Here is a 15,573-nt window from a genome sequence, read left to right on the forward strand (position 1 = left end):
CGCAAAAATAACTCAAACTCGCAGTCGTACCAAACCCCCCTGTACCCCTTTAAACCCCCTGTATGCAATGGCTGATGCATAAAGGCCGCCGAGAGAGCCACGGGACTTTCAAATCGGAAATAAATAAATAAAATAATTAATAATATTGTTCATTTAAATAAATTGAAATTGTTCATTTAATTTATGTTAAATTTATGTTTGCATAGTAGGGCTAATGGCAGAATTGAGTTCTACGAATCTTCTTATGGGTTTCCAATGCCCAAAAGTTTCACCAGTCATATATTTTTCTTAAAGAAATTGAAATTAAGAGTTAATTTCAGTATTTAATACTTTTAATGGGAAAATCTCTTGCGTGATGTAATTTAAGATTTTATTGACCAAAGATTTACTAATAAGTAAGAATATTTCTTTAATTTGTTTTTTATATTTGCTTACATTAATTAAATCATTTTAATTGACCAAAAAGTTTTAAATTTTAAAGGTGCTGTACGAGTAAGCCCAGGAAACGGATATTGAAGAGATCATTAAAGAATGGTTGAAACAAGCGACCAATAGAATGAAAAGCTCGAGCAAGGGCAAAGGTCAAAAACAAAACAAAACCCTAAACGCTGAACAACAAGTAGAAAATAACAAGGAAAACAACATGAACAATGAGGATTGGGATCTTGTTTAAATTTTGAATTTCATTTGACAAATCGTCTGTAAAGTTTATTTGGCTAAGTTTTAATCAAAAGGAAAACTGATTCGTCATTAATTGTACCACTATCCCACTACAATAAATTTTTTATTATATGATTTTTCGTTATGAATTTGGTTATTTGAACTTGTTTCTTAAACAGTAGAAAAATTATTAATAAGGCCTAACTGTATCGTTTATTTTCGATGTCAAATAATTACTGAGGAACTATTAGACAAGTGTTTCATTGGTGTTATGTAAGTGTTTCTTTTACGTGTTAAGGAAGTGTAAGTATGGTGTTGAGGAGGTGTAAGTGGGGTGTTGAGGAAGTGTAAGTAGGGTGTTGAGGAAGTTTATAATAATTGTTTGGGTGGTGTTATTTAAGTGTAAGGATCATGTTCGAAGGGTGTTTTTCTAGTGTTAACAAGTGTAACATTGGTTGTTAAAAGGTGTTAAGATAGTGTAAAGTCAGTATATGAAAGGTGTTTAATAGGTGTTTGAACTCGTGTTGTATGGTGTTGAGGAAGTGTAAGCATGGTGTTGAGGAAGTGTAAGTAGGGTGTTGAGGAAGTGTAAGTAGAGTGTTGAGGACGTGTAAGAAGGGTGTTGAGGAAGTGTATAATAATTGTTTAGGTGGTGTTAATTAAGTGTAAGGTTGGTGTTCGAAGGGTGTTATTCTAGTATTAACGAGTGATTAAAGGATGTTAAGATAGTGTAAAGTCAGTATTTGAAAGGTGTTGAATTGGTGTTTTTACACGTTTAAATTTAGTAATTACACTTCCTAATAGGCCTTTCTATAAAGTCATTACGGTTGCCGAACTTGTTTTAATGTATCGCTTTCGTCATGAGATACGTAGGAGTTCAGTTCAGTTTTGAAGGCTAGATCGTTATAAAAAAGGTGACTCGTCGAATTTTCTTCTGGCTATCATAGTGAAACGTCACTTCTACGTCACGAGTGACGCGTCCGATACATCTAAACAAGAAGGCCAATGTTACTTTATAGAAAGGCCTATTTACTATTAGTTTTCATACAAGCTCATTTTATCCTATCTCAGATAACTCTATGTGGATTTCTACGGAACTGTCAACTGACACAGCCTTACGTATTCTCAATTGAAAATGGGCTCGTCCTCCAATTACTTTCAAAACTGGCATAATCCGGAAATCCGCGATAGTTTTCGTTTTATTTTCTTTAGTCGAAAACTCGACACAGTTTCACAAATGTAGCAAAGGCTACTGCTACTAGTGTGCCATCACAGCAATTATTTAGTGGGGCAATGGGCAAGCGTAATTTTTGATCACCTTCGCAACCGACTTAGAGGAGAAATGGCAGAAAAGCCAGTGGCGTAAATAACGCCCCGGCAGACTCCGCAATGCGGGAGGGGGCCTTCCATCGAAGGGCCCCCAAATTCAAATTTCCTATGGGGCTGTGTACAGTCCAACCGCGCGAGGCCTCGTCTTGTTTTTTCTCTTGCCAGCTCAAGTTAATGTTTTACTTGCTTCAAATATTTCTTTATATTTCAACAGGCGCGCCCAAAACTTTATAAATACAACCACAAAAACCGTCGCATAAATATCCAAACAACGTACATACTGAAGTTTGAAAAGTACTGAGACACGTGTTTCATAGCAAATCGTTAAACCTTGTAAATTAAAAACTTAGTTGTTTTTCTTTCTTTTTTTAAGGTAAGGCTAATTCGTTTGCATGATATAATCGCTGGTCTGGGTAGTTTTTGTCTAGAAAATCTAAAATTTCAACTCTTGCATTTGCTTACATTTCACAAATGACAATGCTTATTGAACGAAATAATATGGACTCCATTTAGAACGATATACTCAACTGAAATCAGAACGAGTCATAGAAATCCCGTCTTTATATTTTTCAATGAAATGAGGAACCAGGGGGGCAATGCCCCTCCCTAGAATTTTGCTGGGAAGGGCAACTAATGTTATTGCACCTTCAACTTTTTGTTCAGTTGAAATCTTCAAAAGCTCAAATTCTCAATTTAAAAGCATATAAAGCTTATAGAAGCTCAACTGTGTCTTTTCCCGCCAATTTACATACGTAGTAGTCAAACAGTAACCCATACATTCGGTGAAGCTACACTCCTTTAAAAGTTCAAAACCATTCTCATTTTATTATTGTGGATTAGTGTATCTTAAATTCATAAATGACTCTAAAGACTTAAATACACTTCGTATGATAACTGTTGTTATTGTTAATGCCTTAATGACATTCGCGACCGATTACTCACTCTACATCGGGGGCTAAGCTCCTGGACCCCCGTTTCGTTTCTCTTTGCCCCCTCCAACTTCTAAAACGTTCCTACGCCCCTGAAATGAGGAGCGGAAGGGAAAGCAATGTCTCCCCAAAACTTGAAAGTACATCATCCCCCCCCCATCTTGAAACGATGAAACCGTGGGAATTTTCAAACAGAAGATTTCATTTTCCCCCTACTTTATTGAATATTCAAATAACGCGCTTACATGAGTTCCCTACGAGAGAATAGTAGTAATAATTTTTTTAATTATTTTACATTAAGTCATCTAGATCATGATTCTGGTCGGACTTGGAGGTCTGAAGCGTTTTATATAGTTAACATGCAACTACGTGTTAAATCTCATTGTAGAAGGCGATACATGTCAGCCCTAACTCTAGATGGCGACCATCGCGACTCGGCCTTAATGATTATAAGGGACCCCAAAAACAGTTTCGCGGGAGGACCCCGAACCCATAGCTACGTCACTGAGAAAGCTACTATTTTTAAAAAATAATTAATCAAAAACAAATTTTATATTATAAATAAATAAATGTGGTGGATTTTATTTATCTTTAACTTCATTTGAATTGCTTGTGTATTTAACTTTAATTAATACTAAACACACTGGAACCGTATAGGAACCGTTTAGGAACCGTTTAGGAACCGTAACCGATAAATTAAAATTTTAAGAACCGGAACCGGAACCGATAAAGCAAAAATTTAGGTACCGGAACCGGATCCGGAACCAAGATAGTCCAAAAAAGTGGAACCGTTGCATCCCTATCCCTAATAGTCATGGTAGCACCTACTCCAAACTGACAGCAGATTTTCCAGTACAAAGATAAACTGGTAATATTTTCCATTGGGGTACCAGGAACTACATTTTATAGATGTGGACCCAACTACTGCCTTCTGCACTGGAACTTTTTCACACATACGGGTTTTTCTATTGTTATCAAATGAATAATAATGCCTATAAAGATATATGTCTTGAAATTGGCCTTTCTATTAAGTAACATTGGCCTTGTTGTTTAGATGTATCGAGCGCGTCACTCGTGACGTAAAAGTGACGTTTCACTATGATAGTCAATAGACGCTAGCATCTAGGAGATCTAACCTTCAAAACTGAACTTGAACGCCTACGTATCTCGTGACGAAAGCGATACATTAAAACAAGTTCGACAAGCGTAATGACTTTATAGAAAGGCTTATTGTTATAATTTTTCACCGTTTTTCCTGTTGAGTCCATCACTATTTTTGACATTTTTATTCCTCGGTAGAGGACGTTCTTTAAAATTTTAATACCCGAAATGAGATATTGTTTCTTAATTTTCAATGCAAATTTATTTAACAATTTAACGGGTGTTGAAGATTGTAACTTTCAATATAATAAATTAAAGGTTTTCTAACTCACAACGTTTATGTTAATTTGGTTACTAATAATCTTACTAACTAAAATATATTACTAAATATTTAAGTTAAAATCTTTAATCTCGTCCAAAAGAACTCTATTAACATTTTTAGTTAAATTAATTTGTATATAACATTTAAAGCAAAAACACCAAATATTTTTTTTTACATTTTCAACAAAATTTTAACTACTTTTTAAAATATACATGTAATCATATTACCAAGAATGTATCTATATTATAAGGAGCGCTTGGTACGTTGGTCGTCGTCGGCGATCGTACGTCCGAGCTTTCAGGAATGTTTTAGTCTACGAAGCCAAAGGCGGGGCGGCGAGGAAAAAGCGACCCGCGGCACAGAGGGAAACCGAGACTGCCTTTCGCTTCGTTACTGAGGTGGTTCAACTATCTATTTTCTCAAAATCTGTCACCCCTGAGAGTTGGGCCGTGTTTGTCCCAACACGCAATACACCCGAAATTTTCTCTCTGTTTCCGCTCGAATTTCGGAGGTGGGGGGGGGGGGGGGGGGTTCGTATGGGGTAGTTTCAGATGGGCTTTGAGTTTCGGAAACGGGGAGGTGGGAGGCGGGGCTGGGGGGTTTCGGGGTCGTTCCGATTTGAACGTCCCGTGGCTCTCTCGACGTACGTTAGTCCCGTGGCCTTTATGGTACGACTGCGAGTTTGAGTTATATTTGCGTGGAAAAGGGTACCGAGGAAATTCTTGCATGGAGAAAAGGGGGAGATGGTACCACCATAGACAATAAACAGAAGGACTAGATTTTGCGGGGGGGCAAACTTCTGCAGCCGACTTCCGCTTGAATACTTGCGATGATTGGCTTAAACATTGTTTAAGTTTCGAAGCCAAACGGTCTGCTCTTTTACATTCCTACCGAGGCTTAATGTTCAGAGTGCAAGGAGATTGTTAGGGAGTTATGAAATGGCTTTAAAAGATTTAACAACATTCGAGAACGGACGAACCCTCGAGAACAGTTTGAATTCTGATAAATTAGGATGTTTTCTTTTAAATATCGACTCAAATCGTTTTTTTGCGAGCGATCGCGATGGTCTAGCCTTATTCAAGGAAACAGAAATTAAAGGTAAATATAGTAAATGTAGCCCTTGTCCAAAATAATGATTGTTGTTGCAAAATTTCTAAAAATGTTTATTTCTTAATCAGAAATCGTAGAAAAAACCGTTCTTTTCACGATGGTCAAAATGAGTGATGGCAGTAACGAGTTTATTATAAATCGAGCTATGGTCAATGAGTTTGTGATGGATTTAAAGGCACCACACAATGTAATGCTAAGAAAGAATGTTACGGATCATCTTTTGAAAGTAGTAACCTTTTCGAATCTAGAAAAATATCCATCCCAGGTGGATTACTGCGATGCAGTAAACAAGTTATTGTTCGCTGAAAGAAAAAATGATATAATATCAGCACTCTTTGAAACCTCCGGGAAATTTTTAGATCTACCAATTGAAAGAGAATGCGACAAAAGAAGCCATAGCAGATGCACAAATTTCCAAAGAATGGGCAAATCTTCAAAAGGGATATGATTCGGACAAATGGTTAAACAAAATACTTGACACTTTTCTAAATACTAGAGGAAAATGTCTGACTAGAGATATAACAGAATTATTTCAACACATAACTAAATCAAGTATACGAGCCAAAAAGGCACTTAGAAAAAAGCTCAAAGAAAAGGAGGAACTTGAAAAAGGAGAAACCAAAATCACAAGTTTGGAAAAGACAGTGAAAATGCCTAAAAATAAAAAACAGAGTAAATCAAAACATGATGAAGAACAAACGAGTCCCGCCAAATTACAGGTACAGTCTAAAACCCCGGTTTTAACTCTATCACCAGCTAGGAAAATCCCTAAGTGTGATATGTCAAGGGAGAAGGACAGTATCACAAATAAGTTTCAAAGTGTGCCATTTTTGGAACGACCAAAATCTGACTTCATAATTCAATCAAAAGCTAAACAATTCCAAAAGTTAAACTTGTCAAATATTGAAAATCAATCTAGTCAAATTAGAAGCAATTGTGAAAAAAAAGGCCGGAACATTTGTACAAATTTATACCATTCCAAAGAGTCTGAGAAGAAACATCCAAAGTACAAAACTTTGAAACCCATGAAATTGAAACGCAACGTGCTATCGAAAATAATGATCTAAGTTTTTTGCAAAATGATCCAGACGCAGATTTATATTTACAATTTGTGTAACATTGATATATAAGACTGTGATATTATCTGACGAATAAAATGCAAAAGTTTTGTTAAAAAGAGAACCTATTTTTGAGTGCGCGATAAGTTTTAATTTTAAAAACAAATTAAAAACCAACTCGACTAGTTTCAGCGTTGCGTCTTACCCTGTCATCATCAGGAATCCTGATGATGGCAGCGTAAGACGCAACGCTGAAACTAGTCGAGTTGGTTTTTAAAATTAAAACTTATAGTGCACTCAAAAACGTTTTTATTTTAATTATAGAGAACGTTTAATTGAAATATTGACAGACATCAACACTGTAGATCTTCAACATTGTCGATATCCATCCCAGTAATATACTTTACAATTTATTTCGTGGGATCTTGAGTATTACCCCCAACCGCATCCAAAACTACTCCTTTCAAAGTTTTAAATGTATCTTTATTTGCACCATAATGCCACACTGTTGGGTTACTACTTCTTCCCCCAGCTGCACGATGCCTTCCAAAGTATTGTTCCAAAGCATCCTGGTTCAGGTGTTGGGTTAATACATAGTCTGCTCCTTTATTTATCATGAATTTGACAATTTCCACAGTTGAAAGAGCTATGAAACAGAAATATCAGATTATTTATTCTATTTGAGAATTTGTTACCAAAAATTACCTGTTATTTTAAGCCCTTCTATTGTTTGCTTGCTCAGCATCATGGAATCCCTTTGTGTTTTAGTAAATTTACCAGGCTTATTTATTACTTGGCTTTCCCAGTCATCTAGATAGTTTATGAAGTCGTACTGCAACCACTAAGAGAAAATTTAAATCAATTACACGTCAAGAATGGTAATTATCAGATTAACTTACTTTTAATCTTTCATTATTTACATTAGTGTAAGGCAGCTTATTTTTATTGCGTTGATGAATCCCTTCCACACGGTTCTTCACGTTGCAAAGGTCGAAAAATTTGTTGAAAACTCTAATAAACTCAACGGTTTCTTTGTACGTATTAATATTTGTTGACATAAGGTTTTCAATAGCACTATCCACAGTTTCGCTCATAACCTGGGCTGCGAGATTTACTTTCATCTTGGAATAACTGTTCAAAAATACGTGAGAATAAGTCAATTTGTTTAGATGCTTAAATTGTCCTTGGGATCTTAGTTGAAAATAATACAGTCTTATTATAATTTTCCCAGTTATTTCTTCGCCATTATTCCAAAGTAAACGAGATTTAGGATTTGTTCCACTATTTGCAAATCCATTCCGTATGGTTTTTATTAAATGTGGAGCATCTGATAAAAAGTATATAAATCTTTCTTCATCCATAGAAAAGAGATTTAGAGTCTTGTGCGGGATATTTTTTGCTTCATTTAATTCATAAGTTTGAGGCACATGGAAAAATTTTCTATTTGTTGAAGCTCCGTCTCCTACAATAGCTATTATCCGAAATCCACTAGTTTCTAATCTTCTGACTGCTGAAGCGCCTTTAGTTGGGAAATGCGCAAATGGTAGTTTTATATTGCTAGTGATTCCTCTGATCATTAACTGCAGTATATGCGTAGCTAAAGGAGGTTTCTGGGAATTAGTAACATTGCGTTCCAAGTCATCCAAAAGATTATGGTTCTCATTTACGTCAATTAAGCCAATTACAAGGCCAGTACCCTTGTTTAGTTGTAGATCCTCTTTTATAGTCATTTCATCTAGGGATAAAACAAAATATTTCTGATGATCTGGAAGATTTTCAAGGTCACATACTTTGGCCATATCAGCAAACATTTCAGTGGTAAATCCAGATTGACTATTAATAGTGTGATTATGGTTGTACAGCGTTCTGGTGGTGGGAAGCGCTAATAGTTTTGATTTCCTAAGAGCTTCGTAAGTAGATTTCGATTTGTTTTTAAGATAAAGGCACCATTTGATAAACATTGGACCCACCTCTGGCCGTATTTCGATCTCTGCATGGCTTGTAATTGTTGTCTTAAGAACACTGACATCAAGGAACCAGTTGGTTCACCTTTAAGTCTAGCTTTGAGTATCAATATCAAGCTACTAATTTCCCTTTTTAGACTTTCCGTTTCAACAATACACTTCTTATTCTTTTTAACCAGCTTTGTATATGCTGTTGCTTTCTTTCCCTTTTCAGTTGTTTTCAAATTGTGCCTATGACGGAGTTTCCGTAAACTTGACCGTTACTTTGCGCAATGAGAACATCTTTTCTGTTTAATTTTTATGTAACGTTCACAGTTTGTGCTCAATATGCCATCAAGACTCTCACAGTAGAAACTTTGTGATTTTCTTCTTTGGGTACTTGCAGGTCGGTTTCTATAAATTTTCACCAGGTCTGAGTCGTTATTTCCTGGGCAACAAGTGTAGAAATTAGCCTTTTTTAAAAACTCATAAACGCCAACATTGCTCTTCAATATAGTTGACTCTTCTGATGCAAGCTCAACTTTTACCAGTTTCTTCATTATACTGAGGGTTGCAATAATTTCTTGATTTTTTTGCTCAAAGATACATTGCATGATTTTGTAATTATATCTGGTTTTTGAAAACACTGCAGTGTTTTCCAATAACTCCATGGACCAGCCAGATGGTGGGCTGAGAGCTTTCAAATCGGCAGCGTCCTTTTCACATGCAATCATTCTTAGATTCTCTGTAGGATTTAATCTTGGCTTTTTTATCTAAAACAGAAACTCATAAATACTTATAAAAACTAGTCTAGTTCTTTTAGAAAAAATATACTTACACATTCATTATTCGATTGACTCAAATTTCGTTTCAGAACGCTGACAGTCATTAAGCATGGTTTGTTTGCAGGCTTTTTAAAAAACAAACGTTTAATAAACTCGTGTTTTGAGACACGGGTTTTCTTATGATAACTTACTGGTAGATTCACAGGTAAAGAATTAGGAATTGGATCTGGATTCAATAAGGTTGGCCCAGAGAAACCTTCAAAATGCCTTGAGCAAATGTACGTTGACCGTTTCACATCACTCTTTGCGAAATCTTCACGACCACAAGCATTAACCCAGCGTGTACACTTATCAGTTTGCGTAATTGGTGAGGGGAATTTAATGAAAAATATTCCTGGGGCTCCAGTAACAGATTTAGTTCTAACATTTTGTTTGGATGTGCAAGATCCATAAACACAAGCCTTTGGCGAATAAACCATGGTCGATAGAACAGGCCTAAGAAAAAAAATATTAAAATCTTTGGATCTAAATAAACAAAAGAAAAAATTTACTTACTATTGCAAATAATACACGTTTCCGAATTTAGATAACTTTATTTTCTGAGACCTCAATAAAATTATGAAAGAACAAATTTCCTTTAGCCTCGGAGAAAACTGTAGCAGCCGCCATAGACAAATATACTGTCTATGCAGCCATGATGCAACCACCGTTTCGATTTGAAATCTGAACCAATCATCGATAAGCGGAAGTCAACTGCAGAAGTTTCGATTGCGATCCCCCCGCCAAAGCGCGACTTCGGGCAATGCTCTACGAAAGCTATACCTTCTAGTCCTTCTGTTTATTGTCTATGGTACCACGGTAATTATCACATGGGAAAAGGCAGGGCGGAGAAGAGAAAGACAGCGCGGGGCGGCGAGAGAAGCTGCAGCCTTTCGCTTCGTTAGAGGCTCAACTATAGCCTTTTCAGTGTTTTTGCTTAGTCAGTTTAGGGTACCAAAGGCGGGGGGCGAACCGGGCGAAGACAAGGCGGCACGGGACAGAGAGAAACCGGGACTGCCTTTCGCTTTATTACTGGCCTATAGGTAGAGATAACGAGGCGCAGCGACGTCTCCCCCCCCCCCGCCTCCCCCGCTGAAGTAATTATAGTCGACCTTGAACCACCGACGTTCGGGCTTTGGATTAGTCACTAAGCAAATCGGGACTGCCTTACCCTGTTAATCTGGCCGAGTGGTAAAATTTGCGCGTATAGGTAGTGGATCATCTTTTTCCACTCTATTCTGTGGTCGAGAAAACCTATTAGCTCGGTTTCTCGGAGTCTTTTTACTCAGTCAGGGCAGCAGTGGGTAACATTGTCAAAGCTGGAATGAGGAAAGCGGCAAGCTTTTCGACACTCCCGGCCTTTCCGCCGTTCTGCGAGGCGAGGCGGTCTCTCGGTCTCTTAAAATTTTAAGGGACGAGCGTATTTGTTTCTGTTCGTCGTGAGGGGGGTCAAATCTGCCATTGGGTGTACAGGGGGTTTGCGGGTTTGCAACGAGAGAGAAAGGAGAGTTTTTTGTTATTTTTGCGGGGAAAAAGGGTACCCCGTTAATTCTGGCATGGGGGAAAGGGGGAGGGGTTAATTACTGGGGGGTTTGCGACGAGAGAGAAAGGCGAGTTTTTAAATTATTTTTGCGAGGGTAAAAGGGCACCCCATTAATTCAGGCATGGGAAAAGGGGCAGGGAGCCTTACTGGGGTGGAGACTCAGTGTTACCTAAATGTCACATTTTTAGAATAGAGTCCATGTCAGTGGCATAAAGTGGCAAATATGGCCAAAAGTGGCAAATATGGCAAAAAGTGACAAATAGTGACTAATAATCAATAAATGCATTTAAATGATGTAAATAATATCTTTCAGAGATGTAGCATCACTTACATGTGAGATAATGTTTCAGTTTTTCACAAAAGAACCATTAAAAACACCTTAAAGATATATAGCAGACGAATTCAAACTCAGGAAAAATCGTTGAAAAATAGCCAAAAGAAATTACTAGATTGGGCTATAATTGAGTATCTAGCCCAAAACCTGACAGCTAATACAGTATATTTGTCTAAAATAGCACAAATATATTTTTCCTTTCGTATGTTTTTTTATTTTTATTAAAATATATTATTTCCCACTTTTTGGCATATTAGCCAGTAAAAGTATTATTCGCCATGTCGGTATTTACCACTTTTTGCCACATTATTTGACACCTGACATTTACCACTTCGGGCTTCTCGGCTAGTCTATATTATAAGGAGCGCTTGGTACATTGGTCGTCGTCGTCCGAGCTTTCAGGAATGTTTGCTTAGTCTGTCACGAATCCAAAGGCGGGGCGGCGAGGAAAAAGCGACCCGCGGAACATGGATTAATGGATTTATATACCCCCGTAACAGAGGGAAACCGAGACTGCCTTTGGCTTCGTTACTGAGGTGGTTCGACTATCTATTTTCTCAAAATATGTCGCCCCTGAGAGTTGGGCCGTGTTTGTCCCAACCCGCAATATACCCGAAAATTTATCTCTGTTTCCGCCGCGAATTTCGGAGGGGGGGGGGTCGTATGGGGTAGTTTCAGATGGCCTTTGAGTTTCGGAAACGGGGAGGTGGGAGGTGGAGGTGGGGGGTTTCGGGGTCGTTCCGATTTGAAAGTATCGTGGCCCTTTCGGCGTATGTTAGTTCCGTGGCCTTTATGCATCAGCCATTGGATACAGGGGGTTTAAAGGGGTACAGGGGGGTTTGGTACGACTGCGACTATGAGTTATTTACCACGGAAATTCTCGCATTGGAATGGGGGAGGTGGGTACCACGGTAATTATTTCATGGGAAAAGCGGAGATGGGGTACCACGGTAATTATCACATGGGAAAAAGGGGGAGGTGGGCACCACGGTAATTATCACATGGGAAAAAGGGGAAGGTGGGTACCACGGTAATTATCACATGGGAACCACTGGGGCTACCCCGGTAATTATCACATGGGAAAAAGGGGAGGAAGGGCCTTACTGGGGTGGTTCTACTTTGGGGAAAAGGATACCATGGAAATTAACGCATGGGAAAAGGGGGTGGGGGCCTTACGGGGGGAGGTCGATTATGGGGTTAACGGTACCATGGAAATTATCGCATGGGAAAAAGGGAGAGGACCTTACTGCGGTGGTTCGACTATGGGGAAAAGGGTGGGACGGAAATTATCCTATGGGAAAAAGGGGTTGGGGGGCGTACTGGGGTGGAGTGCCTCGAAACACACAACTAGCTGAGGGCCCACCCGTAGGGTGGGCTTCTCGGCTAGTTTATTTATATTTAGGAAGAATGATTATGTTGCGACAATCGCCGGGCACGTTGAACGCCTTTCCCCTGTCTCGCGCGTGGGGGAAAGACAAAACGTCACCGGCGTTTGATTTCCATCGCGTTAGGTGACGTAAATTTTAAGCAGCCAATGAAATACCGGGACTATTCGTTTTATTCTAAGCGGAGGAGCGTACTGGGGGGACCAACGGGTGGATTGAGAGAAAGGCTAAAAACCGTCTCGACATAGACATTCTCCCTAGGTATAAATAAATACATTCTTAATATTACAAAAACTTTATATTTTAAACGAACTTGATGTCTCTTACTACAAAATAAACTTTCATTTAACAGATTTAATTTTATTTAGTTGTTTTTAAATAAATTTAATTTAACCAATTTTAACTAAGTTAGTTTAATTTCATTTAATTAAACTTAACTTAAATTTATTTAATTTAATTTATAATAACTTAACTTAGTTTAATTTCATTTAATTAAACTTAACTTAAATTTATTTAATTTAATTTATAATAACTTAACTTAGTTTAAATTAATTTAATATAACTTATTATGATTTTATTTAATTTACTTTAACTTATTATTATTTAATTTAGTTTACTTTAACTTATAATTATTTTATTTATTTTATTTTTATTTAATATAAATTATTTTAATATAACTTAATATTATTTAATTTAACTTATTATTATTTAATTTAAATTATAATTTTTTTTAAATTATTATTTTTTAATATAACTAATTAATTTTAATATAACTTATTATTATTTAGTTTAACTTAATATTATTTTATTTCACTAATTATTTTTTAATTTAATTTAATTTAATTTTTTTTTCTTAATTTTTTTTCAGTTTAAGCCTCTCCCAGAAAGAGGGAGGGGCGTTTATTTAAAAAATCAACAAATATTTTGCCAGTGGGGGAAATCAAGAAAGAAACATTAAAAATTGCATAAAAAACAACAAACAATATTTACATAATTTTTCGCCTTTTTACCTCTCCTCGTTAACGCTCACCGTCGTGACGGTTTTAACTCAGTTTGATTGGGTATTTAGATATTGTAATGTTTATGTGTAGGAAGTGAATGTTGAGTTCGTGTTATGACGGTTGTGAGTGTTGATTTGTTGTGTTTGTGTTTTGATGGTTGTGCATGTTGAGTTCGTGTTATGTCGGTTGTGGGTGTTGATTTTGTGGTGTTTGTGTTATGATGGTTGTGGATGTTGAGTCTGTTGTGTTTGTACGGGCGTTTTCTCTCCAACTTCTACTTAATGACTTTGAGACGGACCGAATGCTGAGTGTTATGCAACCTCTCAACGTCCAATGGCAGGGTATCCACCAATTGTTCACGGTATACGTCTTGGTATCAATTTGCGATTTATAGGCGCCGGCCGGGAATCGAACCCGGGTCTGCCTCGTGCAAGAGATTTACTCTAACCACTCAGCCACCAACGCTTGTTAAGTTACGGTGTTTTTCTAAAAAACAGCTTTGGCGAATGTCATTTACAAAGTTATAACGTTAGGTACTATAATTTATTCTAGGTACATCATTTTAAATATTTATAAATTATATTAATCTTATATTTAATGAAATATTTATAAATTATATTAATCTTATATTTAATTAAATATTTATAAATTATATTAATCTTATATTTAATTAAATATTAATAATTTATATTAATCTTATATTTAATTAAATATTAATAATTTATATTAATCTTATATTTTATTAAATATTAATAAAATTGATTCGTTGCCGCTGTGTTATTGTTTCCTTTTACGTTGTGTTATAAATCTGTAATATACTACACAATGACGTTGTTAAACTCTTTAATTGTCAGTAGGTTTATTTTTTCGGATACTCTTTTTTGTTGTGTTTTTTAACTGATCCTGATTACGTTCTTTCTTGTCTAATCTTTGGTATTGTTGGTTTTTTCTGTCTTATATTTGTATCTACTATTTTTTAAGTTTATTTCCTTTTTCCCGCAAAATCGTCCAGTCTTAGAGGAACCTTTAAGAGCGTAAGTCATGCCCAAAAGCTTATCCGGTTTCATTATAATAACGTGAAAAATCATATTTGTGAATGGTAAGGTGTTGCGCTTCTTGATATTATATTTTCTATTGCTTGATATCTAAATATTTGAACTAATTTATTGCTTGACTGCGTTATAATATTTTTCTATGAATTATTTTGATTCTGAAGTCTCATTGCTTGACTGCGTTATAATATTTTTCTATGAATTATTTTGATTCTGAAGTCTCATTGCTTGACTGCGTTATAATATTTTTCTATGAGTTTTGTTTCTGAAGTCTGATTGATTGGGTTGTTATTGTGTATTTTTCTATTCGTTATTTTTATTTTTTGATACTCTAATATTTTAAACTGGATATAGTATAACGTTACTTCTGCGTATTTCGAATGTGCGTGACGTGGAGGGCATTTTCACGTTTTATTAGGATCAGTTTTTTTAATTTTAAATATCTTTCGTTTTATTTGTATTTTATTTCGTTTTTTCAGTCGTTTATTTTTATCGAGTTGTTTACATCGTGCGCTTACACTTATGTTGGTCTGGTTTTTAACTGGGTCGTCATTACTTCGTAATTTATTTTAAACGTTTTCTCGACTGATTAAGATGTTTAATTTGAAATAAAATGAGCGTTAAAGATGCGGCAAGTATTTCGTAAGCGAGAAAAATACAAATACCCTCTGTAGATAGTTCTTTCATTAAAATTGGCTTCGTATTATATTTAACTGATAAACTTGTACCGTAAATAGGGTTAAATTCAATTGTGCGTTGTTTTAGTACGTCTAACTCGCTGTTGTAACTACTTAATTTATAATATTCTGAATAAATTATACTCGGTTGTTTCGTCTCAATTATTTTAATTATAAATAAAATTTTATACCGGGCGGGATTGAACCGGGATTACGTTTTTAGTAAATAACTCGAAAAATTAATACCGTTAGGGACAATTCTTCCGAGGAGAGGTATATTTTGGCTTGCCAACTTGTTTTTTCAA

The sequence above is a fragment of the Leiobunum rupestre genome, chromosome 5, assembly GCF_980474605.1.
Source record: "Leiobunum rupestre chromosome 5, qqLeiRupe1.1.hap1, whole genome shotgun sequence".
Taxonomy (NCBI): Eukaryota; Metazoa; Arthropoda; class Arachnida; order Opiliones; family Sclerosomatidae; genus Leiobunum; species Leiobunum rupestre.